General features: G+C 34.1%; 1 long non-coding RNA gene across 1 annotated transcript; it reads right to left on the bottom strand.

Moving 5' to 3' along the window:
- Positions 1-1937: 1937 nt before the first annotated feature.
- LOC116661971 lies at positions 1938-22613 on the bottom strand. The gene is made up of 4 exons (XR_004317933.1): positions 22601-22613; positions 18688-18690; positions 15634-15645; positions 1938-2011 (listed from the first exon to the last, which is right to left on the bottom strand). It is a non-coding gene; the product is annotated as an uncharacterized LOC116661971 (long non-coding RNA).
- Between the last annotated feature and the right edge of the window lie 4216 nt (positions 22614-26829).

Consider the following 26829-nt stretch of genomic DNA (forward strand, 5'->3'; position numbering starts at 1 on the left):
GTTTTTGTACCAGTACCGTACTGTTTTGATTACTCTGGCTTTGTAGTATAGTCTAGTGTCAGGAAGGCTGATTCCAGCTCCATTCTTCTTTCTCAAAATTGTTTTGGCTATTCAGGGACTTTATGTTTCCCATATAAATTTTTAAATTATTTATTCTAGTTCTTTGAAAAATGCCATTGGTATTTTGATAGGGATCACCTTGAATCTTCAGATTACCTCGGGCAGTATGATCATTTTAACAATATTGATTCTTCCAATTGAAGAACATGTATATTTTCCATCTGTTTGTGTTCTCCTCAATTTGTTTTATCAGTGTCTTACAGTTTTCAGAGTACAGGTGTTTTACCTCATTAGGTAGGTTTATTCCCAGGTATTTTATTCTTTTTGATGTGGTAGTAAATGGGATTGTTTCCTTAATTTGTCTTTCTGGTATTTTGTTGTTAGTGTATACAAACACAACAGATTTATTTATATTAATTTTGTATCCTGCAATTTTACTGAATTCATTGATGAGCTCTAATAGTTTTCTGGTGGCATCTTTAGGATTTTCTATGTATAGCATCATGTCATCTGCAAACAGTGACAGTTTTACGTCTTCCTTTCCAATTTGGATTCCCTATATTTATTTTCCTTCTCTGATTCCTGTGGCTAGGACTTCCAAAACTATCATTCAACATATATCTTAACTTTTATCTTCAAAATGGTATTTGCTTATAAAAATCTCCACATTATATTTTTACTGTCTGCAGGATTTTTAGGGATTTCTCTTCTCTAATTCCTAATGCCAGGAACTTGTGCCTCCTAGATTTTTTCTTAGCTAATCTAGCTAATCTAGGGTTTACCAGTATTACTGATTATTAAAAAAGACAAAAGTTTTGTTTCACTGATTTTTAACTTGTTTCTTTTCTTTATTTATTCTGCTTTTATCTTTATTCTTTACTTGGATTTAACTTGCCCTTTTTCTCATTTTTTTTTTTTTTTTGAAGTGAAATACTGATCATTGTATAGCTTTCTTTTTTTGGCTAACACAAGCATTTAATCTTAAGAATTTCTTTCTAAGCAATGTTTTTAGCTGCATACCAAATATTTGGTATGTTGCATTTTTGTTATCATTAATAGGATAAAATAAGGTACAATGAGTGTTTTATTTTTAAATTTATTGAGATTTTTTATGGCCATTGTATTATCGATCTTGACAAACAATGTGCTCACTTGAAAGGAATATGTATTTTTCCTTTAGTGACTCTAGAGTTCTATAAATATCAGTGAAGCCAAGTTAATAGTGTTTTTCAATTCTTTGTCTTTGCTGAGTTTTTTTTCCAAATTGTTCTACTAAGTGCTAAGTAAAGAGTGTTATATTTGCAAACTGTGATTACAGAATTCTCTATTTCTCCATATAGTTCAGTCAATTTTTGTTTCAAACAGATACTTAAAAGATCACTTAAAAGAAAGGAAACTTCTCTAGCTAGGATAAGAGAGATGTGGCAGAAGAGAATTACATTCCAACTAGGAGAAGAATTTGATGTGCTGTTCTTAACTGTGATATGTACAGACCCACATTCAAGGAGGGAAAAGAGATCTCTGGGAGCTAGGACAGTCACAGCTGACAGCCAGCAAGGAAAAGGCATGAGGAATTTATTTTGTCATTTACCTGAATGAGCCTGGAAGCAGATTGTTCCCAGAGATGCCCAATAAGAGACTTATAAGACCCAGAGTAGTTAATCCAACTGAGTCTTCCAGACTTCTGATTATATAAATGTGAGATAATCTGTAGATGTTGTTTTGAGGCACTAAATCTATGGTAATTTGTTATGAAAGTAATAGGAAATTAATATAGTACTTTTTTTCTTCTCCACATAGTAAAAAAAAAAAAATCCCAGTGCATTAATTTGGGATTCCCTCTTTTATTTGAAATTTGATATATTACACTTATTTTTTGATGGAAAAAGAAAACTTTAGCCAAGACCATCTTGAAGGCAGATTTGACAATGCTAAATTTAGAATCTACATACTGAATTTAATTATGAAATTATATTAAAGGAATTGTGAATGGAAAATAATGCCTATATACTATTCCTGTTGCTGGAGAATATAAGTTCTTGTCTCATGCAGGAAAGTATTCAAGAGCAAGCCATAGTAAAGTGAAAGTAGATTAATTCAGGGAGATACACACTCCATAGACAGAGTGTGGGCCATCTCAGAAGGCCAGAAAGGTGGCCCTAGATCATGGGGTCATCTAAGAAAGTGAGATCAGCCATGAGGTATGGGAGGCAGTTAGTTTTTATGGGCTGGGTGGTGTCATATGCTAACAAGTAGGAGGATTATTCTGATTGTTTTGGAGGAAGGGACAAGGATTTCCAAGAATTAGGCCCTGCACACTTTTTGGCCTAAGAACTGTCATGGCACCTGTAGGTGTATCATTTAGCATGCTAACACATTACAATGAGTGTATAATGAGGCTCAAGGTCCACTGGAAGTCAAATCCTCCATTATCTTGGGCTGAGTTGCTTTTAACCAGTTTATGTCGTATCCTCAATTGCTGTGTAATTCTTTTAATGGTTGTACCCTGCTCTCTTCCCTCCTATCTTATTCCTACTTCTTTTATGTTCTTTTGTTATCAGTGCATATAAAATCTTTCACAACTGGTCTCACAGATACTTAGAAGGCAAGCCATGATCCACCTCCAAAACAATGCAACAAAAAATAGAAGAGCTAACACAAACTAGGAGCTGAGGTTTAGAGTAAAACTAGTTCTCTTGTTAGCAACAGTGGTGGCTCTATATACAAGAATTAGAAATTTTGCAAAACTGAAGACAAAATATTTTGACAAATAATCTGAGGAAGATCTATTTATAGACACTTTGAAAATCAATCATGCCATTTTTAGACCATAAAATTTATGTGAGTAGCTTAGCCTTGTTAATTTTTTCTATAAAGCAGAATATTCTAAATAAAAATAACTTTTACTCAAAGAGAAGCAATAATAATAGCACTAATAAAATGGCAATAAGTCGTGGATTAAAAATCGGATCTCTGAATCTTAAAGGATACATGTTATACTTCATTGAGCAATTTTTTCCTTTAAACCTTAGAACCACTGAAAATTTAGTGAGCATCTTGAAATACAAACCTTACAGAGGTTGAATAATTTTGTGGAATAAGAAGTAAAAGTTGTCAGTTAAATAAATATGTGTAAAATGAGTCACTCTTTCATAAGATTTGATTTTTATAAGCCAAAAATTTGATATAAGAATATGATTACACTAGTAGAATTGTGATCCAAGTTTTTAAATTAATTTATGTTTATCTCATAAACCCTCTCCAATTTAAATCATTAGTGTCCTATTGATTCAGGTATATTGACTCTTCAGAGTGTCCAAATAGACTTTTGTTGAATAAATATATATTGTAAAGGAAAGCTTTTCAAACCACCTATTTAGTGTCAAAAAGGCAGCAATGGTTATTTGATATGACTTGCCTTTGTTAACTGATTTCCTTTAATAAAAGTTATGAACAAATAACATATTGTTTTTATTTGTTTGACAATATCATTGTAGCTTCTAGCATCTTGTTTTTGTCCTCCACAATTGAGATGTAAACTTTCTCCCAACTTGAGATTAAAAGCATTGTACCAACCTGATTTTAAAAGATGTTTTTCATTCAGATTTGAACAAAGTTGATTCTAGTCCTTAAAAAAAGGATTCTCAATGATGCCAAATCTTTTTCTGTATTTGGGATTGTGCTGAGAGGATGACATTAGTTCTGGGAGATAAATTCCCAGCTTTCATACATGACAGCTAGTTTAATGCATAGTAAAACAGCTACTGTGACTACTCATTTTGTTCCTAAGTATAACCATAAAAATGTTCTGTGACAGAATTATATCAAAGAAATATGCTATTTTATTGATAGATATTCCAGAGGGTATTAAACAACTATATGCATCTATTTCTCACTTAAAATAAGATTTAAGAAAACTTACTTTATTTGCTCTGTATAACCTTATTCTAATAAACCCTTATTAATAACTCAGACCCATTTTATGCTTGAAAAATTCTTTTAATTTCTAAATGAAAGGAAGAACACTTAGAAGAGCAGTCAGAGATGACAGATCGTTGTTAAAAAACTATCATATCTTCAGACACATCTGCTATCATCGTGGGAGCACTGTGTTGCAAGATAGATAAGTATATTACTGAAGGCATGTAATAACCAGCATAAAAAGAGATTTAAAATCATATTTTCCCATTAGTTTTATAGACAAAAGATCTAAATTGCCTTTTTCTTGCTAAAAAAAATGTTTTAAATATATTTCTCCATGAAATTATCTTTATTTAAATTTTTTCTGCAATTTCTTTCTTAATAGTCTGCAGACACTTTGTTATTTGTTGTAAATATTACTCTATGAAGCAGTAAAGAATATTGCAATATGGAGATGTTCCAAACGCCTGAGGCTCACAAATATATTGTAATACATAAGATTGGATTGAGATCTCATATTACAAAGCAGAAGCAAAATTATAATATTCATATTATTAACACATACATATTTCACAAATAATGTTTTTAAAATTGATATAAACTGAAAACTGAAGATTCTTGTACTTGAACACCTTGAGAACCCTTAAAATTACCTCTCAGAAGCACAGGTTTGAATGTTTTATTCTGCTACTGAGTAATCTTGAATGCTATCACAGTTATGGCCATCAGTGACAGAAGAGCTATTTTAATGGAGTCTACAATCAACTGGAAAAACGCTTGTAAGCCAGAGATATGCAGCTCAGCCTTCATGGTTTAGAGAATATTATACTGTGTTTGCAACAAAATTAATCTTTACTTCCTAATGTGCATATCTCTGTTGTTTGGATTAAACTGATGAATTTGGTCTACACGCAGAGCCTAAAAATGTAATTAAGTCTTTTCTGTCCCTAGCGTCTCAGTGGAATAATCCTTGCTGTCAAGATGAGTTTAGACTTCTTTTTGCTGCTACAGTATTGTATATTCACCCTTAATACTAAATGACAGCCTGAGCAGAAAGTGAGAAAAAAGAGGAAGCTTTGTCAGATTGTGTGGAAGTGTTGTAATTCATTAGACATCAAGGTTTCATAATTTCTAGTTCATTGTAAATTATCAATTTTTACATTTCTGTCTTCATATTACAAATCAAGTTTGGATTAAAAACAGATTCACGGGAAAGAGAAAAGTCTAAGTATCAAGAAGATAACCTAGCAACGTTGGGGCTTTATTGCTAATTACAATGAAGCATATGGTTGTTCTAAGAAATGTGTTAAACTTCCTGTGTGCAAACTTGGGTCTTTAACAAGGTTTCCTTAACTTCTACTGCACCTATCCTGGATTCTCTCTTGGAGTTTGATGACTGAAAAAAAAGGCTCATTAATATAGACATTAACATTAATGGGCAGCTAACACAGTCATTAATGTCATAGCTCAGGTGTTTGGAAAATTCAAGTGTTATATCATATCAAATCAACAAAATTAAAAGTAGAACAAAGCTATTTCAGCAGCAATTCTGATTATTTGGCTATCTCTTGAAAGGCACATAAAATAGTAAACCAAAATTTTCATCAAAATCAGGCTGTCAGGGATGGCATATTGTTTTGTAGGTTACCTTTTCCTGGTTTGATGTTGAGACAGTGCTATAGAAGGTGCAGGTTTTTTCTTTTTAAACAATTGCATTTTACATACAGTACCTTCCTGTCATTTCTTCCTGATATTGATGAGTCCTAATTTTACAAAGAAAATTGTTTCATCTTTAGTTTCAAAAACATTTAAAATATAACACATTTAAATAATAAATAACTAGACTACTGGTTACATGATTCTGACAAACATATTTACATCAATAAACAGTATAAAGATCTTGTCAAGAGGAGGAAGACAGAGTTAGCATTCTACATTGGTGCTTGTTTTTGAGTTTATTGAAACTCTTATACGCTGACATGAAATTATCACCTGATAATCTTCTGCAACAAATATAAATTTTAAATTTTCACAAATTTAAACTGATTAGAAGGAATGCTAGTCTAATCAGAATTTCTATAAAACAAGATACCTAACTATGTACATGTGAGTGTATAAAATATTAAATATCTTTAGATTTATTTTATTTGTATTATTTATTTAACAAGAAATTGGGGGTATTCATAAGTACCTATTATATGCCAGGCACTGTTCTGATGCAGAGAATATATTGGGATCAAAGGACACAAATTCCCCAGCCTCTTGGAGCTTAAGTTTTAGAGGAGGAGTCAGATAATAACCAAATGGATATGTAATATTGTGTCTGGTAGTGATAGGTGGTATACAATAAAGATAAGCTGCGTAAATAAAGAAAGAAATTGGTCATATTGTAGATAGGAATGCAATGGAAGGTCTCTATGGGGGGTTAATATTTGTACAGAGATGTGAATAAAGTGAGGAAGTGATACAGAAAATAACACAAGCAATAAATCAAGGTGCCACAGGATTGGCATGTATAAATCATGTTAATCTGTTTTGCACATAATGGCGTATATGCATATGAGGGATGTGAGATACTTAAAATATCTTATCCCCTTAGGAATTTAAAAAATTGCCTCTGCAATCTTGTTTGTGTATTCAACTTGTTATAGCTTCCTTTTCATGCCTAACAGAAGACCAAAAAAAGGTTTTAAAATATAGCATTCCCAGTGAAATGTTTTCTATTTCTCCGATCATCACACATTATGGAGGCTGAAAAAGACCTTTAGTACCTTGGTCCACACTTCCCTCCTTTTACAGTGGGGTGTTCAGATATATATGTGTGATGTTGTAGTGTGTTTGTGTGTGTGTGTGTGTTCTTACCTTTGTTTGAAAAGAATGCTGCTTATTCTGGTCAAAAATTCCTTTTCATACTGTGTATCACAAACTTTGTCTTAGTTTACAGAATCACCCTTGAACATAATTCAGTTTCTGAATTATGTTCAGAAGGTGGTTCTGAACATAATTCTGAACATAATAAAACCCAAGGTGGTTTTGCCACCTTTCTCACTAAGACTATCTCTTCTGGGAAAAGTCCCAACCTCCCTACTGTGGTGGGGGCTTTTTGAAAGCAGCATGTTAGCTTTGGCTCCGGATATTGAATTCTGTTGCAATGTGGTGTCCAAACAGATCTCCATACCACACCATTTGAAGTTGGACTTCAGAGGGATATCATGTTCCTTTCTATCTTTTTGCAAATGCATTCTTCCTTGAGCTATAGGTCTAAGTTTTCCTAGTTTATAAAAAGTTCTCTTGTAAAAAGTTTCTATAAAATTTCCATGTGCCTTCAAATGTTAAGCAGAATTTCCAAAATGACCTGCCTAGGATGTCCTTGCCTAATCTTCAGATTCTGTGAATATGATGAGATATCACCCCCATTATTATACTCTATTATATGACTTAGTTGCCCTTAAAATAGGGAGATTATGCTGGATAATCTGGGTGGGTCCAACATAGTCACATGAGCCCTTAAAAAGAGAGTTTTCTCAGGCTGGGGGTAGAAGAAAAAGAAACTGGAAATATTTAAAATTATTAATGAGATTCAACAAACCGTTTCCAGTTTGAAGACGGAAGTGGTCGTGTAAGAAATGTGATCATCATTAAAGGGCTGAGTGAGGTACTGGCTGGCAACCAGCAAGAAAAATGAACAGCTCTCCTATAACCTCAAGGAACTGAATTCTGCCAAATCAGAATAAGCTTGGAAGTGGATTTCCCTCCAGAGCCCCCATATAAGAAGCCAGTCTGACTGATAGCTTGATTTCAACTCTGTGATACTTGAAGCACAGAAGCCAATCACATTGTACTAGATTTATGACCTAGAGAACTGTAAGATAACAAATGGATGTTGTTTTAAGATGGTAAGTTTGTGGTAGTTTGATACACGGCAACAGAAAACTAACATATTTCTCCAAATGTGGCTACTTTGCACTAAAATCAGTGTTTATATGGAAGACTTGCAAGACAAATATTTGGTGAGCAAGCCCTGTATACTATATGCTCTCAAGCAAAGACTTCAAATTTCCTTAACACAGCCACATTATTTCTGTTTAGTTATGTTCCGACATGGAGTAGTGTTAGTAGTGGCTGTGTGTAGTATCTGATAAGATAATGTACTGGCGATGCAGTTAGAAGGCACCATTTAAATGTTTTCTACTTGGAATGTGTACCTGTCACTTTGGTAATACTTCTACTTTTTAAATATTAGCTATTGATTTATTTGGTTTTGTTTCTGCTAACCATTTATAATTGCTTCAAGGTTAATTATTTTTCTTGCCACATAGAATGACTTCTAAACTGGAGGGGATTTTAGTCCTTTATAAACTTGTAAGATACCTCTGAGCACACCTGTTTTGTCCTTGGACCACATAGCCATTGATATAAATTGCCTTTAATGAGTCTTGCATTTCTCCTTCTCATTTGCCAAACTTCTTTTTATTGAACCACTAGTGTTAAGAGTAAAAAGATCACTTATTGATATTGCAAAGTAAGATCTTATTCTCTTGCTGCTATAGATTGAATATTTGTGTCCTACAAAAATTTATATGTAGAAATTCTAATCCACAATGTGATGGCCTCAGGAGGTAGAGCCTCTGAGAGGTGATGAGATCCTGAGGACAAAGTTCTCCTGAATGAGATTTAGTACCATTATAAAAGAGACCCCAGAGAGAGAACTTTCTCCTTCCACCATGTCCAGATGCAGTGAGAAGACAGCCATCTGTGAACCAGGAACCAGGTTCTCAGTAGACATTGAATCTGCCAACACCTTGATCTTGGACTTCCCAGCCTCTAGAACTGTAAGAAATAAATTTCTTTTGTTCGTAAGCCACCAATTTATGGTATAGTAGCCAGAATGGAGGAAAACACTTGCAAATAAAGTATGCCTTATGAAAAATCTTAAGAGATATTTACTCAGAAAATACAAATGCAAATAAGTGTTCCTTTTGTACAATCAGAAGAGTTTTCTTAGAAGAGGAGCATTTTCTTCAATTTAGCTATTTTTCAAAATATTACCAGTGTTGGTAATTTCAGTGTGAATTGATGGAAAACGTGCTTCTAGTGTTTTAACTAATTTTTGCTAAATTTCAGTTGACACAGTGTGAAACTCTTAAACTAAATTGCTTGAGGACCCTTGAAGTTTAAGTGATCTAATTTACACATCTCATTCTGACTGAGTTATATATTATCATCAAATCCATTTGGAATTAGGTTGATGACACTTTTATTATTTGTCTGTACAAAATGTGTATAATAGTCTCATCCTTCATTTAAAGGTTTTGTATTGTCTTTATTCTGAATACATATTTATAATACACAGATACATACCTATTATATACTAAGAAATACCTAATCAACCACTGCATGTCAGCAAAAAATACTACTAAAATATTTATATTTCTAAAGTTTGATGACTATAGTGAATAATGAATGAAATTAGTGTAGTAGTTTATTCCATCGTTAATTATCTAAAAACCAATCTATGAGACATTAAAAAAAAAACTATGTTTGCCTGAAATAATAATTGAAAAGTAAGCACAATTGAAGGACAAGGGACCCTGGATTAAATTTTCCCACAGTGCAACCTGTTTTCTCCATTAAAAAATTCTACCTAGATGTACTTGTCCCATTCCAGCTTGAAATTTTCTCTCATTCATTTTAACATTTTCCTTAGAAATACTTACTATGAAGCCTTCAAATTTACTTTTTCCAATCTGAAATTCAAACTTTAATCTACTAAACACCTTAATGAGAGGATAGGTATCAATCTTCCTTAGAACAATCAAAAGGACTCCATCTTCTCTCACTTTCAGCCTTTATCTCTTGGTAACCTCCAAATACCACATGCATAATACATATACATCATTTTTGTTTGTTTTTGCAAAGATTGATATGTGAGGTATCTGGGTTTTTAAAAATTATTGAGATATATTTGACTTTCAACTTTGTGTAAGTTTCAGGTGTACAATGTGTTGATTTGATACATTCATATATTGCAATAAAAAATACCACCTTAGCATTAGCTAACACCTCTAACACATCGTGTGATTATTTCTTCCTTATGGCAGGAACAATTAAGGTCTAGTCTCCTAGCACCTTTGAAATTCATAGTATAATTTGTTGTCTGTAATCACTATGCTGTGCGTGAGATCTCTAGCACCTATTTATCTACTGGTTGCAAGTTTACACCCTTAATAATATCTTCCCAACCTCCAAACCCCTGGTAACCATTATTTTACTCTCTGTTTTTATGAGTTTGGATTTTTTTAGATTCCACATTTAAGTGATATCATACAGTACTTGTCTTTCTCTACCTGAAATATTTTATTTAGTATAATGTCCTCAAGGTCCATCCATGTTGTCGTAAATGGCAGAATTTCCTTCTCTCTCATGGTCGAGTAATATTCCATTGTATATAAATGTATACCACATCTTCTTTATCCATTCATCTGTTGATGGACACATAGTTGTTTCCGTATCTTGGTTTTTGTGAATAATGCTACAATAAACCCAGGAATGCATATATGTCTCTGATTTCCTATTTTCATTTCTTTTGGATATATATCCAGAAGTGGAATTGTAGGATCATATGGTAGTTATACTTTTAATTTATTGAAGAGTCTCAACATAGCAGCTATCTTTGCTACACAGGGGAGGAGAAGGCTATCAGTTATAAGGGTCATGACAGTAGGAGGGCTTCTTGGTTGTCAGGAGGACTGGTGAAATGCATCGCCCCACAGCTCTTTGGGTTAGCAACTGTTGCAAGGGCTACTGCTTCCTGTTGATGAGAGAACATACTGGAGCCATTCTGTTCTGAGGACTAGAACAATTATTAGCTGAGGGCAGGGCTGATCACACAGGTAGTTACTGATTAAAGTTTCAGCTAAGGAAGGGGAGGCAACCATGTGCATAAGGTAAGGGTGAGTAGGGCTGGGTCGCGCAGAGGATGTACAGACAACAAGAGAGTAGCCATCTTATGAGGTATGAGCATGCACCTCTTCAATCTAAAGGATAACTTTGCTGGATAGATTATTATTGAGGAGCAATGTTTTTTTTTTCTTTCAACACAATGAATATGTCATTTCACTCTCTCCTGCCCTGTAGGGTTTCTGTTGAGAAATTTCCTGATAGTCTAATGGGGGTTCCCTTGTAAGTTACAATCTTTTTTTTTTCCCCTGGCTTTTTTTTTAAGAATTCTTTATTTTTTCTTTATTGAAGTACCATCAGTTACAATGTATCAATTTCTAGTGTACAATGTCCCAGTCATGCATATATATACATATATAAAATTCTTTCTTTATACTTGATTTTTGACAGTTTTATTATAATGTATCTTGGAGAAGGTCTTTTAGCATTAAGTTAATAAGGCAATATATTAGCTTTATAAACTTGGATATCCAAGTCTCTCCCCAGGTTTGAAGTTATTATTTCTTTAAATAAATTCTCTGCATCCTTCTTGTGCTCTTAGAATTCTAGAATATTAATTATTCTGATATTTGTTCTTTTGGTAGATTCCCATAGCTCATGTAGGCGTTCTTCACTCTTTTTCACTCTTTTTCCTTCTTCTCCTCTAACTGATTTCCTTCAAAATTCCTATCTTTTAACTCACTTATTCTATTTTTCACTTGCTCTACTGCAGGTGCTCTCTACTACCCTTTTTTTTTTTTTCACTTCATTCATTCGTTCTTCAGCTTCGGAGTGCCTGCTTGGTTCTTTTTTTATGATTTCTATCTTATTGGTAAATATTTCATTTTGAACCTGTATTGTTTTCAAAATTTTGTTAAATTGTCTTTCTGAGTTCTCTTTAGGTCACTGAGTTTCTTCAAAACAACTATTTTAAATTCTTGATCAGATCACAAAATTCTGTGCCTCTTATCTTGGTTATTAGAATTATTATCTTTTGGCGATGACATGTTTTTGTGATGATTCGTGTTCCTTGTAGTTTTGTGTTGCTGCTTTCACATTAGGAGTCACAGATACCTTCTAAAATATTTGCTAGTTGCCTTCAAAGGGGATGTTCTTTTGTTGTTGCTGTTATTGTCTGAGTTTTTCATTGCCTTTGTACGGGTGCACTCATTCTACTCTTTTTGCTCCCTCTTTTGGCCGAATTCATAAACTTTCCTTACAACTCACTAGACTGGCTATTGGAATTCTCTCTTTTGTCTTCCAGAAGGTGGTGCTATAGTTCCAATGCATGATTTCTCCCTTGCCCACAGACCCTGTCCTGTTTTCTGAGTAAACTCACTGTCTACTGGGGTTTGCTGTCCCCACCATACTCAGAAGCACTCACAAGAAGACAGCCATGGGGCGGTAGGGGTGGGAATGAGGGTGATGATGTGGCTTTAGCCCTCCAGGCATTGAGAATGAGAGTCTGCAGATCTGATAGGGAGATCCCTGGCTGTGGGAGGGACTTCCCGTGGAGCGCAGTCAGCAGGGACCACAGTCCTTTTAGTGCTCCTTGACATTCTTAAATGCCTCTCTCTCCTGTCTCCTCTTGTCATCGAGATTCTGTCTCAGTACTCTGGGTGTTACTGGAGAGAAATGAGTTTCTCCAGCTGCCTCCCACACCACTAGGACAGTTAGGCACCTACTGATCTCCTTTTTCTGTGGGAGAGGTCACTGCCATCTGATAGTTCAGTCCAGTGCAGTGTTGTCTTGGGGGAGGAGCGTGGCACTGATAAAATTCTTCTTACTGTCTCTGATTTGTCCAGACTTTTTTTTTCCATTCCAGTGGCAGAATCTTTCCTCTGGAAGGCTGGGCTTCTGCAATTTCTCTCTCATCCATGGGTATCTGCCCACATGAACACTTTCTAGCTTTTTTTTCTAACCACGGCAAGAGGGATTGGGGCAGGTTTTCTGTTCTGCTGTTTCCACAGCCCACACCAAGGTCTGTGTGTCTATTTACTGGATGCACAGGTGGGCAATACTCTTCCAAGGTCCCTTGGCATGTGGCACTGGATCCCACAGCTCACACAAAAGTGCTTTTGTTCATGATGGATGTTTAATTCTTTATTGAAAAAGGGGGCTATAAAGGAGAAATGTCTTATGTCACCATGATGTGAATGTCATTGCAGGATGTGAGCTATATACTTCAAATATGTGTCATTTTTATTATATAATGTTTTCTAAGATTTTATCTATCCTCAGTGTGTTTAGCCATGGTGTATCATTCATTAATATTATAACCAATTATAACATGATGAGAAAACGATTCATGTATTAATGTTCCTATGCTGGGGTTCATATGTGTAAGGGCATATCTAGGAAACTAATAGAGTAGCCAGGCAGTGTGGAGGAAGCATCTATAAGGAAACTAAGCCTACAAAAGTTAAGAGAAAAGGCTGTCATGTTTGCTACAACAGCATAACTTGGCAAAACAGTAAAGACTACATGAAAGTAAAATATTTGTGATTGTTACGTGAGCTTTCCTTAGAGAATTTCTAAAACTACTGGGTGAGAGGTACTTTTCAGGAGTGGAAAGTCTTACATCAACTTTTTAGAGTTACAGGAACAGAGAAACTATGTTTACAAAGCTTAGTATTTTCATTTTTATTGACACAGGCTGGAAGTGCCTAGTAACAGGCTTGTTAATATATGTCTATTAAAAGATTGGTCAATTTTTTGTTACAAGACTAGTATCTACAGTTGTTTGAAAAATCTACCGAAGGCAAAAAATAATTGGTAGCAGAAAGACAATTTATGAAGTTGTTAGACTAGTTTATAAGAAAAAAACAAACATGAGGGCCCATACAAAGAAAATTACGGTGTGACTAGAAAGAAAAGTGAAAATTGATAGACACGTCTAAGATTTCACCCAGAGAACTTGGTAATTAGATAAGAAAGCAAAGAATTTGAAAACTAATTTGGTGGGTAATAATAAGAATTAAGTGAAATAATGTAAGTACTTAGCAGTTTGCCTGGCATATAGTTGCCCGTCAATAAATATCAGTAATAATAGTAATTATTATTAGATATACTTATTATTAAAATAAATATAACAATTGTATTTGTTGTTGGTAGGAAGACATTAGGTAAAGAAAGGGAGACATAAGGATATCCTTAAATATCTTTGGGCTGTTGCCCTAGCAATATGAAATACTTGAGGCTTCCTGAGAAATATTCCACACTCAAGGACAGAAAAACAAGTGAAGATCAGGACACAAGCAACAGTTGCACCTGCTTTGATCATTTGGTCTTTTTTTCCTTTTCCTCTGTCATTGCATCCATTGTCAATGAATGTCATTTTCTCACGTTTTCTTCATGGTGAATGTTTCTAACCAAAATTCTCTATTGCTGCTTAATCACCATTATTTTTCTTTGCATAATAAAAGTATTATGAGGACAATAGTTGGAACTTGGCACTTGCCAGTAATTGTCCTGCTCGAGAAAGATCAAAATTATTTTGTCAGTTTTTTCCAGAAAAATATATCTTCTTCATCAAAATTACCCTTTGTAATACTTTGGAGTCTTTTTTTTCTCCCAAAAATGCACAACAAAATAATTTCTATTGCCTATCTGTATCTATAATCTACAGCATAAAGTCAAAATTTCTTCTGTGTTATATAAGACCTTCTGCAACAATGCCAAAACCTGACGAATTTGTCCTGTCTCCAAATATTGCCTCCTTTGCACTTCATGCTCCAGCTACCAATAATTTTTTTTCCTGTTTCCTGAAAAAATCATATTCTTTAATGCCCTACTCTTTGCACCTGCTATTTCTCTGCCTGGGAAGACCTTTCCCAATTTTCATGTATTGCAATCTAATTCTGATCTGTCAGCCAAACTAAGTATCATTTCCTTTGAGATGTCTTCTCTCATTTCTTCAAAAGGTGAAAGTTTATCTTGCCATAGAGCTTTTTCAAATCTCTATTATAGAACTTGACATACTGTAGTTCTTTGCAGACATGTCTGTCTCTTTCAGATTGAGCTACTAGAGAGAAAAAAAATGGTATTCTAGTCATTTATATATTCTCCAGAGCACTGATCAGCGTGATTGACAAGTAGTAGTTGCTCAGCAAATTTCTGAATGCTGGAGGAGTAAATGGAGTAAATGAGTGAGTGAATGATTCAAGGAATGACTTCATTGAATGAAGACTTATAACTGCTGCTCTGGTACACATGATGCTCACTGTGGTGCTCTTGAAGTACATAGTCTACTTTCCTTGTCGGGCATAATAATTATTAAACTGAACAAATACGTAGGGACATCTAAAATAGCTTATAGATCAGAGAAATATTTCTATTTAAGGCCTAGGTGAAATACATGAGACTAAAAGAAGAATGAAATGAGCAGATCAGTCAGCCAAGTGTAGGGGAGAATAATTAGGGCTGGTGAGGAGAAATACTAGTAGAATAGAGAAGGCTGGATTGGAGACTTTTAAGCTTCTAGAAAATAAAAACTTATGATAGGAATATTCTATCAGAATCAAGGAGAGAAATCGCAGATTAGAACTGAGTTTGTCATAGTCCAAGACAAGGAGTAGGGACTGACTTTAATCAACCATATTTATATAGTCCCTACTATGTGTACCAAGAGAAAAGTATAACTAGACACTGGGTAACAATTTTTTTTTTAATGTTGTGAGCTGGCAAATAGCAACAAAGCTCTAAAGATTTGACTTATCTTGCACACTGACTTTGCAGTATCTCCAAATGTAATTTTGTCAGATCTGATTTGTGGCAAAATATGGGCTTGTTCTTTGTGGTTACAGGTATCCCTACCGAAAGTCATTTTCTGGGCTAGATTTACCATCTCAGGGCCCAGAGCTTTAGAAAAATGAGTATTTGTTGTTGCTAGATGGAGTTGGGTATGGAGCAGAAACTAGCAGTATATTCATCTGCAAATTTTAAGTACTATGGAAAGAAAAGCTCTTTGAGAGTATTGCCAGACTCTAGTGTCTATCATTTGTGCTTTAGTTTGTGGCAAATATTTTTTAATCCATCATAAGAGCTATTAAGAACCACAGTGGCTCTATCAGTACTTCCATCAACTGTGAAATAGAGATCTATATTCAGAATTTAGCCTAAATTGCTCAGAATTCTAGTATTTGCTCTTGTGAACACTGAAACACAACACAGGTATATACTGCTTACGGATTCTCATTTTCAAGTACCTAAATGTAGAGATTATGAGAAGAAAATTGGAGCTTTTCCCCATTATAGAAGGAGTGTTAACAAAAGCATTCACTAATGAGTACCTTAAGATCTTTGGGTGCATCTGAAAGATATGTAACATTACACAAACTACGTACAATTTTCAAGGTGCATACATATTCTACAAAAGAGGCTTATCTGTGATAGTATATCCACTAATTAAAGTACCAGCATAAAATGATACCAGAAAGTTCTAGATTCAACTTTTAGTCAGGCAATTATTTCTATAAGAAGAGTTAAGCTGAAAGGGTAAAGGAAATATAATTGCCACATTATATGATCTCTATCAGGTGATGTCCTCTTGAGTTAATAGCACTTACGTAGGAGCAGTGAAGCTGAAACAGTCCAGGGGAAATGCCAGTACGTTGATAAAGCTGGTACATCTGGAACTGATGACGAGATTGATGAAGGTAAGCAAAGGAATAAATAATGTAAATGGACACAGTTGTAGAAGAAATGATCTGTGTTCTAAGGCTTTCTTGAAGAGTCAACAGCTTTACCCACACAGGCAATGCCTTCCTTCACTGGTATTAAAAGCACATACCTGGGTCCTGACATCTCATTGTTTAAGAAAGATACTTTGATAATAATTTTTAACATTCAATAATTGATATTGTAAGCTCCTATTTTTAATAGTTCATGGATAAAAACCATTGCTGCTTTTTTTCCTCATCATTGAACATGTTAAGAAGTTAATGGAAAAGTTGTCCGAACAACAGTTTGCTACACCTTAAATCTAATTAAGCACATTTTTTCATCAACTATGTACACTTGATCCTGAAAGGTGATTCTCATCTATGCAGATAAACAAAAAGCACACAGAATAAAATTAAATGACAGCCAACGTACATCAGACATAAATTGCTTTCATCAAGAATTACTATAAAAGAGAACCCATGTTAAATATTTAAGTCCTCTTATATACTGAAATACCAGTACATTTCTTTTTCTTTTGACACAAAACTTGATAGTTTCTTCTGAGACCTAGAATAGAGAATGCACTGATATCCATTCATTCTTGTTAGTGGTCTTTAATGCAAATTATTATTTGAAATCATTCTGATAATTGTCAAATACAAGTAAAATTATTTTGGTTCTCTTTGTAGTGGAAAAGAATATACTGTATTAGAGTATTTGGAAAAATAAAAGCAAAAAGTGCTAAGAAAACAGTTTTATAACTATGGGTAGTATTTTCAACAAGATTTTGAATAAAATAAGCCTGCTAAAATAAAATCGAAAATCGTCATCAAGTGTCGTGATCCAGTTTACAAGAAGCCCTTCAGTTAGGGCTAAATCTTCACCAGCTCTCGTCTGTGAATACCACTCAGCACCAGATATAAAGCATCAGATCATTTACCACTTCCACCCTGAAAAAGTAATTGAATTCCTTGGATGCCAAACCCATTATTCTAATAATAAATTCTGAGGAAATGTGTGGGATTTGTGATATTTACTTCAAAATAGAGGAATATTTTCCTTAGGAAAAACAGTTTTGCTTCATCAGGGAAATCTTTCTGAGGAGTCTCTCTAAAGTCCCCATAAATTGAATTTATTTTTCCCTGCTCAATTTTTGAACAAATTGAGAAATAAAGACATTGTTATTTAAGAAATAAAATATCACCTTTTATAACTGATAAATCCTAAAGTGGTAGATGCATTTTAGCATGAAATCCAGAAAGACAAACTACTGAACCTCAGAATGAGAGATCTACCCAGCCAGTGGCAGGCGGTATTGGACTAGAACCTTCCAGATATATATTAAGGAAGAGTAGAAGAGTAGTTGAATAACCTCATATTGCCTGGGAGAACAAAGAGAGTAAAGGAACAAGTTAATTTCAGAATTGTGTTTAAAAACCATATGGAGAGATTAACAAAATAAACACTTTTAAAGAAGAATAAGATCATCTAATATTTAACAGAAATATCTTCCTAAGAGATTTGTTATATACAGTTGATAAAACATAGAAATTATCACAGTCTTTTCAGAGATTGTTATTGTTATTCTTTATATATATAATATATAATTATATTTATATTATATGATATATTATATAATAATAATTATTATTATTAATTCTTAATTTTCTTCAAGATTAAGATTAAATTAAATCATATTGTACTATTAAGGAGAGAAAAATATAATTAAGTTGTTTTTCATTGAAAGGCTCCAAAGATTAGATTAAATTGAGTTGTGGCTAATAAATTGAGAATAATGAAAGGAGGTCTACAGGAGTGAATCTCAAGGTCTAACCATGTTGTTGCCACTTTATAGGGGAGGGAAATTTAGGCAACAAAGAATTGGAGAAGAATAAAAAAAGTTAATAAAAATAGTATAAACACAATGACATAAGAATAAAAGTAAACCCTTTCAGAATTCAATAAGAATGTTCATATAGAAATAATAGAAATTGACAAACATGACCAATTCAAAAAGACACTGATGACAAATATAGTGAGGACTTCCAAAAACAGTGGCAACTTCAACTATCTATTGGCAACATATACAGTGGCAGCTCCAACTTTCTATTTGGCAATATAAAAGAGCTTTAAAATATTGTCAAGTCCTTCATGGCAGCCAAACATCTTACTAAATATAGAAATTGAATGATAGGTAAAGTGATTTTTGTTGAAATGCTACATTTAGTTTTGAGTATTACATTTTAATAATCTTTAATTATTTTAGTAGTCTTTAGTCATATGAAAACTATGAAATCTATGAAATTGTGTGCCATTTTCTTGTAAATATGGGGAAAAATTTGGACTTTTGTATTAACTTCTGAGTTGTTTAAATTGGTTATCATGGTTCACCTGTGAGGAATGGACTATTTTGAGAAACACTGTCTACAATATAAAAATGTCCAAATATATCATCAGAGCACTTAACAGAGGTCAATAATTTGGTAAACAAAATCTTAATCCAAAAAACGAGAAGATGAAAATATCTAATAATTTTCAAGTATACTAAAGTTCCTCATAACACTGATAACAGAATGTATGTAAATTTACAGAACCCTAAAATATATGGGCTTTATCTTCTATACTTACTAATAAGCAATTTGTTATCTCAGATACAGATGGATTTTTATAATTGTTAACAATGCTACATACAAGTTTCATTTCACAATTACAGAGAAGCAAGTCCACAACTGGCCAATTGATCAAAAGTCATTGAAATAACTGATTGCAAATTTTTACATTAATAGACTATTTGTTGAGCCACATGAATTTTAAAGAAAAACTAAGTGAAAAGTACAGAGTTCTAATAGACCACATGAGAATCCTCCCACAAATTCACCCTATTATTCATATCTTGCATTAGTGTAAAATGTTGGTTACAATTGATAAGCCAATATTGATTTGGATCTTTTGATCTCTGTGGCTTGTCTTTTCATACTCTTAACAGTACTGTTTTCAGGGCAAAAGTTTTCAGTTTAAAGTCAAACTTAACATCTTTTTTCATTTATAAACTGTGCTTCTGGTGTTGTTAGCTAAAAAGTCACAGCCAAATCCAAGATCATCCAGATTTTCCTCTATGTTATCTTCTAAGAGTTTTATAGTTTTACATTTTACATTTAGGAATATGCTTCATTTTGAGTTGTTTTCTGTGAAAGGTGTAAGGTTTGTATCTAGGTTTTTGCTTATGGATGTTCAGTTGTTCTAGAAGTATACCATTTTGAAAAGACTATCATTTCTCCATTGAGTTGCCTATGTTTTGTTTTGTTTTGTTTTGGTTTGGTTTTGGTTTTGGTCAAAGATCAGTTGACTACATTTGTATGGATCTATTCCAGGGATCTCTGTCTATTCATTGACCATTACCACACTATCTTGATAACTGTAGTATTATAGTAAGGCTTGAAGTTTGGTAATGTCAATCCTCTAACTTTTCTTCTCCTTCAATAATCTGTTGGCTATTCTAGATCTTTTGCATTTTCATATGAATTTTAGAATCAGTTTGTCAATATCTACAAAATAACTGGTTGGGAATTTTTTAATTGGCAGACCTATGTTTGCTTGTTTGTTTCCTTACTTTATGTTCTTTATTCCCTCTTATCTCATCAGCAGGAGGTTGAGTGATACTTTATTTGTCTGAGTCTACTTTATTTTTATGCTACAGAAGATTAGTTATGGAGCTCTTCCTCACCTCTAATGAGATCGCTGTATTTATTAGTAGATAATTTTATTTCATCTTTGATAGTCTTTTGTGTGTTTTTTTTAACCTTCACTGAATCTCTTAGCAGTGCCTGTTAGTATTACTTTGTTGTTTCTGTTTCTTATTTGCCATTTGACTTTTAAATAAAGATGGTATAATTAATTATACCATTACCAATTACATCTGATATGGATGACCAAATATATATCACTCAAACACAACTAGTTGCTTATATGCTTCTACAGAATTTTAAAATTTAATATTGTTTCTGACCAAAAAACTAGCTCTTTTTGCATCACGTAAATTCAGTTGTTAAAATAATGTGCAGATTGCATTCCTGTTGACAAAAGGAGTTGGCAAAAAGAAAACAATGGCCATTGTTATCTGGCATTTTTAAAGTTAATATCCAACCTTGTCTTACTTTTAATCAGGTTAACCTCTGTTTCAAATGAATAAAAACAAAATCAAAAACAAAACATACTTCTTAAATCCAGAGCTACAACTGAATGGAATTGTTACGTTAAATATGAAAACACTTTGCACATCTGCATCTGATGCTAAGAATGTATATTATAAATATTCTCAAATAAGGTTACATAATGGATTTTGCAATTACATAATTTTCATTTCCCAAGTTATTTTTGTTATTTTCTCCCTTAAGCACACATTTGATTTCTGTTTAGAAGGTGGAAGCTTGAAAATTTGTAGGCTTTAATAATAATGCATTATATCTCTATAAGGCATTATAATTTTTAAACAATTAATAAATTAGAAGAAATTATAGCAATAACTACTAACGTGTATCATTCTATATTTGAATAAATGGATAATTGTCAGCACTGTCTTTTGAAGCACTGGAATAGGAGTTCTGCATTGGAATTTCATCTCGTCATGTAATTTAAAAATAGAGGACTTTGAATCTGAGAAGAAAAAAAATATATATATATATAGGGTATGTATAACTGAATCACTTTGCTGTACACCTAAAACTAACATTGTAAATCAGCCACACTTCAATTAAAAAAAAATTTTAATAAAAAAATAGAGGACTTGTGGTTTATGGTACCTAACAGATGTTAAGACAATCATAAGGAAATGTTGATTTGCTTCGGAGGATGAAGCAATTTGAAATAGTTATAAATTATTTCATTTTGTAGAAGCAATTTCAAGTGTGTCATGACATTTCAGTTAAGGCTAAATCTCCAATATAGAACCTACCAATTTTGTGCATCTGGCTAACTTTATGCATTGTCTGTAATTTAAGTGTATGCTTCCTACTAAGACTGTCACTGAGTTGATATAATTAAGCAAGAAACAAAAAAAAAATTAACTTATAAATAAGGTGTGATTTTTAAGTGTTTTTGATGGGTAAGAGGAGAGGTCAGATTTTCAGTCATGTGAATTCTATTAAAAGAAGGCTTTAAAGACATAATTTTGTACTTGTTCTGACATTCTGTAAAATCAGAAAATATTTCTATACCCTAGTTTAATCCGTATGAGCTAAGTGCATGGCAAAAGAACATAAATTAATGTCAATATTAATGATCCGCATGTTTCCTACTTCATATTTTATTGTTTTCTGATTTTTTTGGATGGGGGCACTTCAAATATACGCTTTATATACATTCCAGCAAAAATTATTCTGTGACCAAGTGATGAACAAACATTGCTTTCCAACTGCTCAGTTTTCTTTTGCAAATATTCAAACACTGAGATGTTAACTTGGTATCCTAAAACTAGCTAAGGCTTAGACATTTAAAGTTGCTACTTTATTAGTGTTATTAAAGGTTCAAAAGTGTTAATTTATTAGAATTTAGAAATTTTATTAGAGAATTTCATTTAATTCTATAATGCATCATAAAATTTATGTGAATAGTCAACAACAGTAGAAAGAATATGATTGAATAACCTACAATATCCCTTTAATTTAGCATTACAAGGGCAAAATTTATTTTAACTCTAATATGACTAATTCTCAGAAATAATAAAAATAAACAAATCTCTTGGTAGGTAACTAAAAGATTGGAGTTTCAAAAACGGTGCTGTTTGGTTAAATGGAATACAATTGAACAATATTTTTCAAAGAAATGTAAGATTAACATTGGGTTGAAAAATAGGCTCATGGACATAGAAAACAAACTGTGGTTACCAAAGGGGAAAGGGCAGGGGAGGGGTAAATTAGAGTTTGGAATTAACAGATAAAACATTACTATATATACAATAGGTAAACAACAAAGACCTACTGTACAGCACAGGGAACTATAGTCAATTTCTTATAATAACATATAATGAGAAGCATCTAAAAATATATATGTATATGTATAACTGAAACACTTTGCTGTATACCTGAAACTAACACTGTAAATCAACTACACTTCAATAAAAAGTTAAATTAAAAAAAACGTTGAATTAGAACTGAGACCTCTCCACTCACAACATGAACTTAACTCTGAGTAACCAACCATAGCAGACTACTGCTAGAAGACACTAGGAATATAGAACGTCACTTCTATACAATTGACACAAATATCCAGGAACCACAGGAACCACTGAAAGTTGAATGTGGGGCAAAGACACTGACAAAAACCTTCCAGCACTCCAGACCTCACACTAAGCAAAGACCCACTGCTGGAGGAATTTGAAGTTTATGGTACAATGAAGGTAGCCATTGCAACAGCCAAACCCAAAGTGAACTCAACTCTGGATAAGATTGAATCAGTCTGCCCCAACCCTCTCCCCACTCTTAGCCCCAGACTTGCACGCACTCATGCACACCCATACACACATTAAAGACACTAGAAGTCTTGACAGATGACTACACATTACTTTTTACTCAGTTGTTAAAAAGATATGCTCGTAACAGCAGGAGGAGATGACACATTTCTTTCACACAATAACACTTAATGTTTGGGTACATGTTCTGCTGGCCTCCCTTTCGAATTTTGCTCCATGTGTACTCTTGCACAAGTTGTTTTAGGCAACTCCGGAATTCAGGCAGTGATATGGCACCAACAGTTAGTGAGACTGAGATAATAGAGCATGGCAATTATTCACAAACTTTAATAGGCATCAGAATCACTTGAGGAGCATATTAGCAATGCAAATTGTAAGATAGTAATTCAGAAATTTAGTTTGTACAAGATACGTGCTAAGAGTCAGAAATACATTTTTCTCTCTCTTAACTCCAGTGGAGAGAATCATGTTGCTTCTGTTTACTTCATGGAATGCTGTCATAACAGCCCTTTGTTTGTGAAAAGATAATATTAATCGTTTGTATTCTTCATCCTTCTCCAACTTATTTTCCCTCTCCCCATAGACACACACTTTTATGTATTTGATATGTCTTCACAATCCATCTTGCATATTATCTTTATATTTATATCTAGATAGATAGTGACTAGATAGATTGATCGATATGTGGAAATATATTGTTCTTATGTGTTTTTTTAAAATATGGTATTCTGCTATTATTTTATGTCTTACTTTTTGTCTCTGCATATTATTCTAGAACTTATGCATGCTTTATTGTGTGGTTTCAGTTTAAAGTGCATTACAACCCATTGCATGAATATTTCATGCACTCATTCTGCTATAGATGGACACCTGGGTTGTCTTCAACTCTGTTATCACAAGCTACACTAATGAACAAACTAAAGCATAGCTCCTTATGCACCTGCCAAGAGTTCATTTTTTTATTTTTTAATATATTTCTCAGACTTGAAATTGCTCGATCATAAACATCATCAATTTTACTAAATATTGTTATAGTGCCTCAAAACCCCTACAGCAGTTTAAATCCCTACTGATACTATGTGAGGATTTATTGTTCCCCAAATTCCTACCATGTAAGACTATTTGAGTGCAAGTTTTTGCCCTCTAATAGTTCTAAGGTGGCATGTCAGTGATGTTTTACTTTTAATCTCTCTGATTACTATTGAGGTTGTAAAAACTTAATACACGAAAATCTTCTTTAGATTCAGGAGACTAGAAGGGGCAGCTATCACACCCTGTGATGATCACAGAGCCCAACAGAAAGAAGAAAGACTCCTCTTTTTCCCTCTCAAAGACTCAGTCAATAAAAAGCCACGGACTCTTCATTTACTATAATCCTCCCAACTTCTTTTTCCTGCTACAAATTGTTCTCCCTCCTTGTTGTGTGGGGACTTGCACACAGCTCACCATGGTTGCAGACTCCTGAATTGTAGTTCTCTTCTGCTCTAGAACAAACCCATCTTGCCTGGAGAAAAATCTGGCAGTTTAATATTTTGGTGGCCTATAAGGGGACCAGAGAAGACCCCTGAAAGCTCCAGGGCTGCCGAGCAAACAGGCACAATACCCACAATCGAAACCACTGAGCTCACTGCTTTTCTTGCGACTTTGGAGTTTGAAGGTAGGTCTTTCTACTGTATCTGAGCTCATGTCTTCTATGCATTTGAAGCTCTCCAGGCTTTAGTCAGGATCTATTTAAAAGTTATTATTATCTTTTTAATTCTGGTTAAGGTTTTGTTCTGTATACAAGTAGTCATTTGGCACTTTGGTTTTCTAGTCTAGAGATCAGACTGTTTTAACTGAAACTGGCAAGCTCCTGGCACATTCCCTTATGGGAACAGACACTATTTCCCTGAAAGTGGCTAGCCTTTGACCCATTCCGTCAAGAACAGAGGTTGTTGCACAAAACTGTGCCAGTTAGTTTCTGTCTTAGGCCCATTCCTTAGGATTAGGGGCTGTTCTATGGAAACAGGCTGGAAAGCCTTTGGCCTGACTCCCCTGAGATCAAGTTGTTTTCTTATTAGGCTTCCAGTCTATTTGAGATATAGGCTGTTTGAATTGCAAGCTGTTTGAAACGAGCTGTTTGAAATGTAAGCCATTTAAACTGTTTGAAAATTATTCTTTTACTCTAGAAGAAAACCTCTAAGAAATAGGTTTCTAGTTATCTAAATATTTTGAGAGTGTGCCCCCTACAGGGATCCCAGACAATTTTACATTTAAAAGCTGGTCCTTTCTTAGATGCATTTCTAAGTAAATGAACCAACCTCACCAAAAGCGATTTAGATTACGGAGGGCCATTACAGGGAAATTTCAAAATCCCCAAACTTAATTTCCTTAAAACCAAACTGGACTTCAATAGCTCAAAAGTTTCCAAAACTGAGTGGACTGCTTATTTCAATTGTTATTTTGAGGCTTCCCAATATTACCAGAAGTCTAAAATTGCCTTTCTGCAAAATAAGATTTTAAAATTAACTGAGGCAAACATACAATTAAAGAAAAATAAAATGGCTCCCAAAGCTTCAGGCTCTTATTCCTTGGCTTCTTTGTCTCAGATTTTGCCTGTGGCACTATCTTCTCCTTCTCTTTCAGCTGTTCGTGGCCAGACTCTATTAGAGCAGGCAGATAGCTAGATATGAGCAGAGAAAGGGGGACACAGGCCAAATGGCAGGAAACCATGCATCATGTAAGCACCAGGAGTCCCTGGACAGAGAAAGAAAAGCAGGAACCTCTGAGCTGGTAAGTGGTCACACATTTTGGGGCGATGAGTGGCCAGGAGACTGACAAAGAAAGGCGGGAAAAGGCAGAAATCTCATAGTGTCTGAATGTAACCTTTTGCTCATTATGACCTCATTACAATAAAATTAGCCTTGCAAATTAGAAGTACCCATCATGCACCAATGCCATGACATTTCCAATCCAGACTAAACAGGGACAAAAATCTCTCCTCCCCTCGGGAAGGCAGAGCTGGAATGGAAATCAGTGAATATGACCCAAAACCCTTCCCACCCCAATAATTTTTCCACCCATTCATTTTTATACCTTATGTAATCAACTTGCCAAAAAAACTCAGGCCATCTGCTCACCTGAGCCTGCCCACTCTCCCTCTGAGAGTGTACTATCCATCCCTTAATAAATCCCCACTTTACTTTCTTAACCTCCACATCTTGTCTCTGAATTCTTTCTGGGATGGGACAAGAACATGGAAACCATCTACATCTACTGGCAACAACTCTACACCCAGCATCATTTTCCTCCTTCCCTTGCATACCACCCACACCTCCTCTATGCCCTCAGTTTCCCCAATACTAATTCTCTCACTATATTTATTTTTTCTAAAACTCTCCCCATTTCCTTTTCCTTTGAATTTATCAGAACCTGTTACTTTAAGCTTTCTGAAGATTCAGAAGCTAAACCCTTACTTTCCTATATTCCCTGGACTACAGTTGAAATGAGAGATGTATTCAAAGATTTTTCCAAAGTAATCAAAGATCCTCACAGATTTGCTGAGGAATTTAATACAGTCATTCAAACTAAGCCTCCTGGTTTCTCTGACTTTTATAAACTAGTTTATATGCTTGTTGGTGAAGACCAGGGCCAGCACTGGATGAAAGCCACTAATCGGAAAAATCTTGAAAGATCTCTAGAATTACAATTGGGAAACCACCTCTTATCTTATTATATGACCAGGCTTGAGCAATCACTAGGTGAGTTCATCTAACAATTCCTAGGGCTTTTCGAAAGCC

Source organism: Camelus ferus, chromosome X (assembly GCF_009834535.1).
Source record: "Camelus ferus isolate YT-003-E chromosome X, BCGSAC_Cfer_1.0, whole genome shotgun sequence".
Lineage (NCBI taxonomy): Eukaryota > Metazoa > Chordata > Mammalia > Artiodactyla > Camelidae > Camelus > Camelus ferus.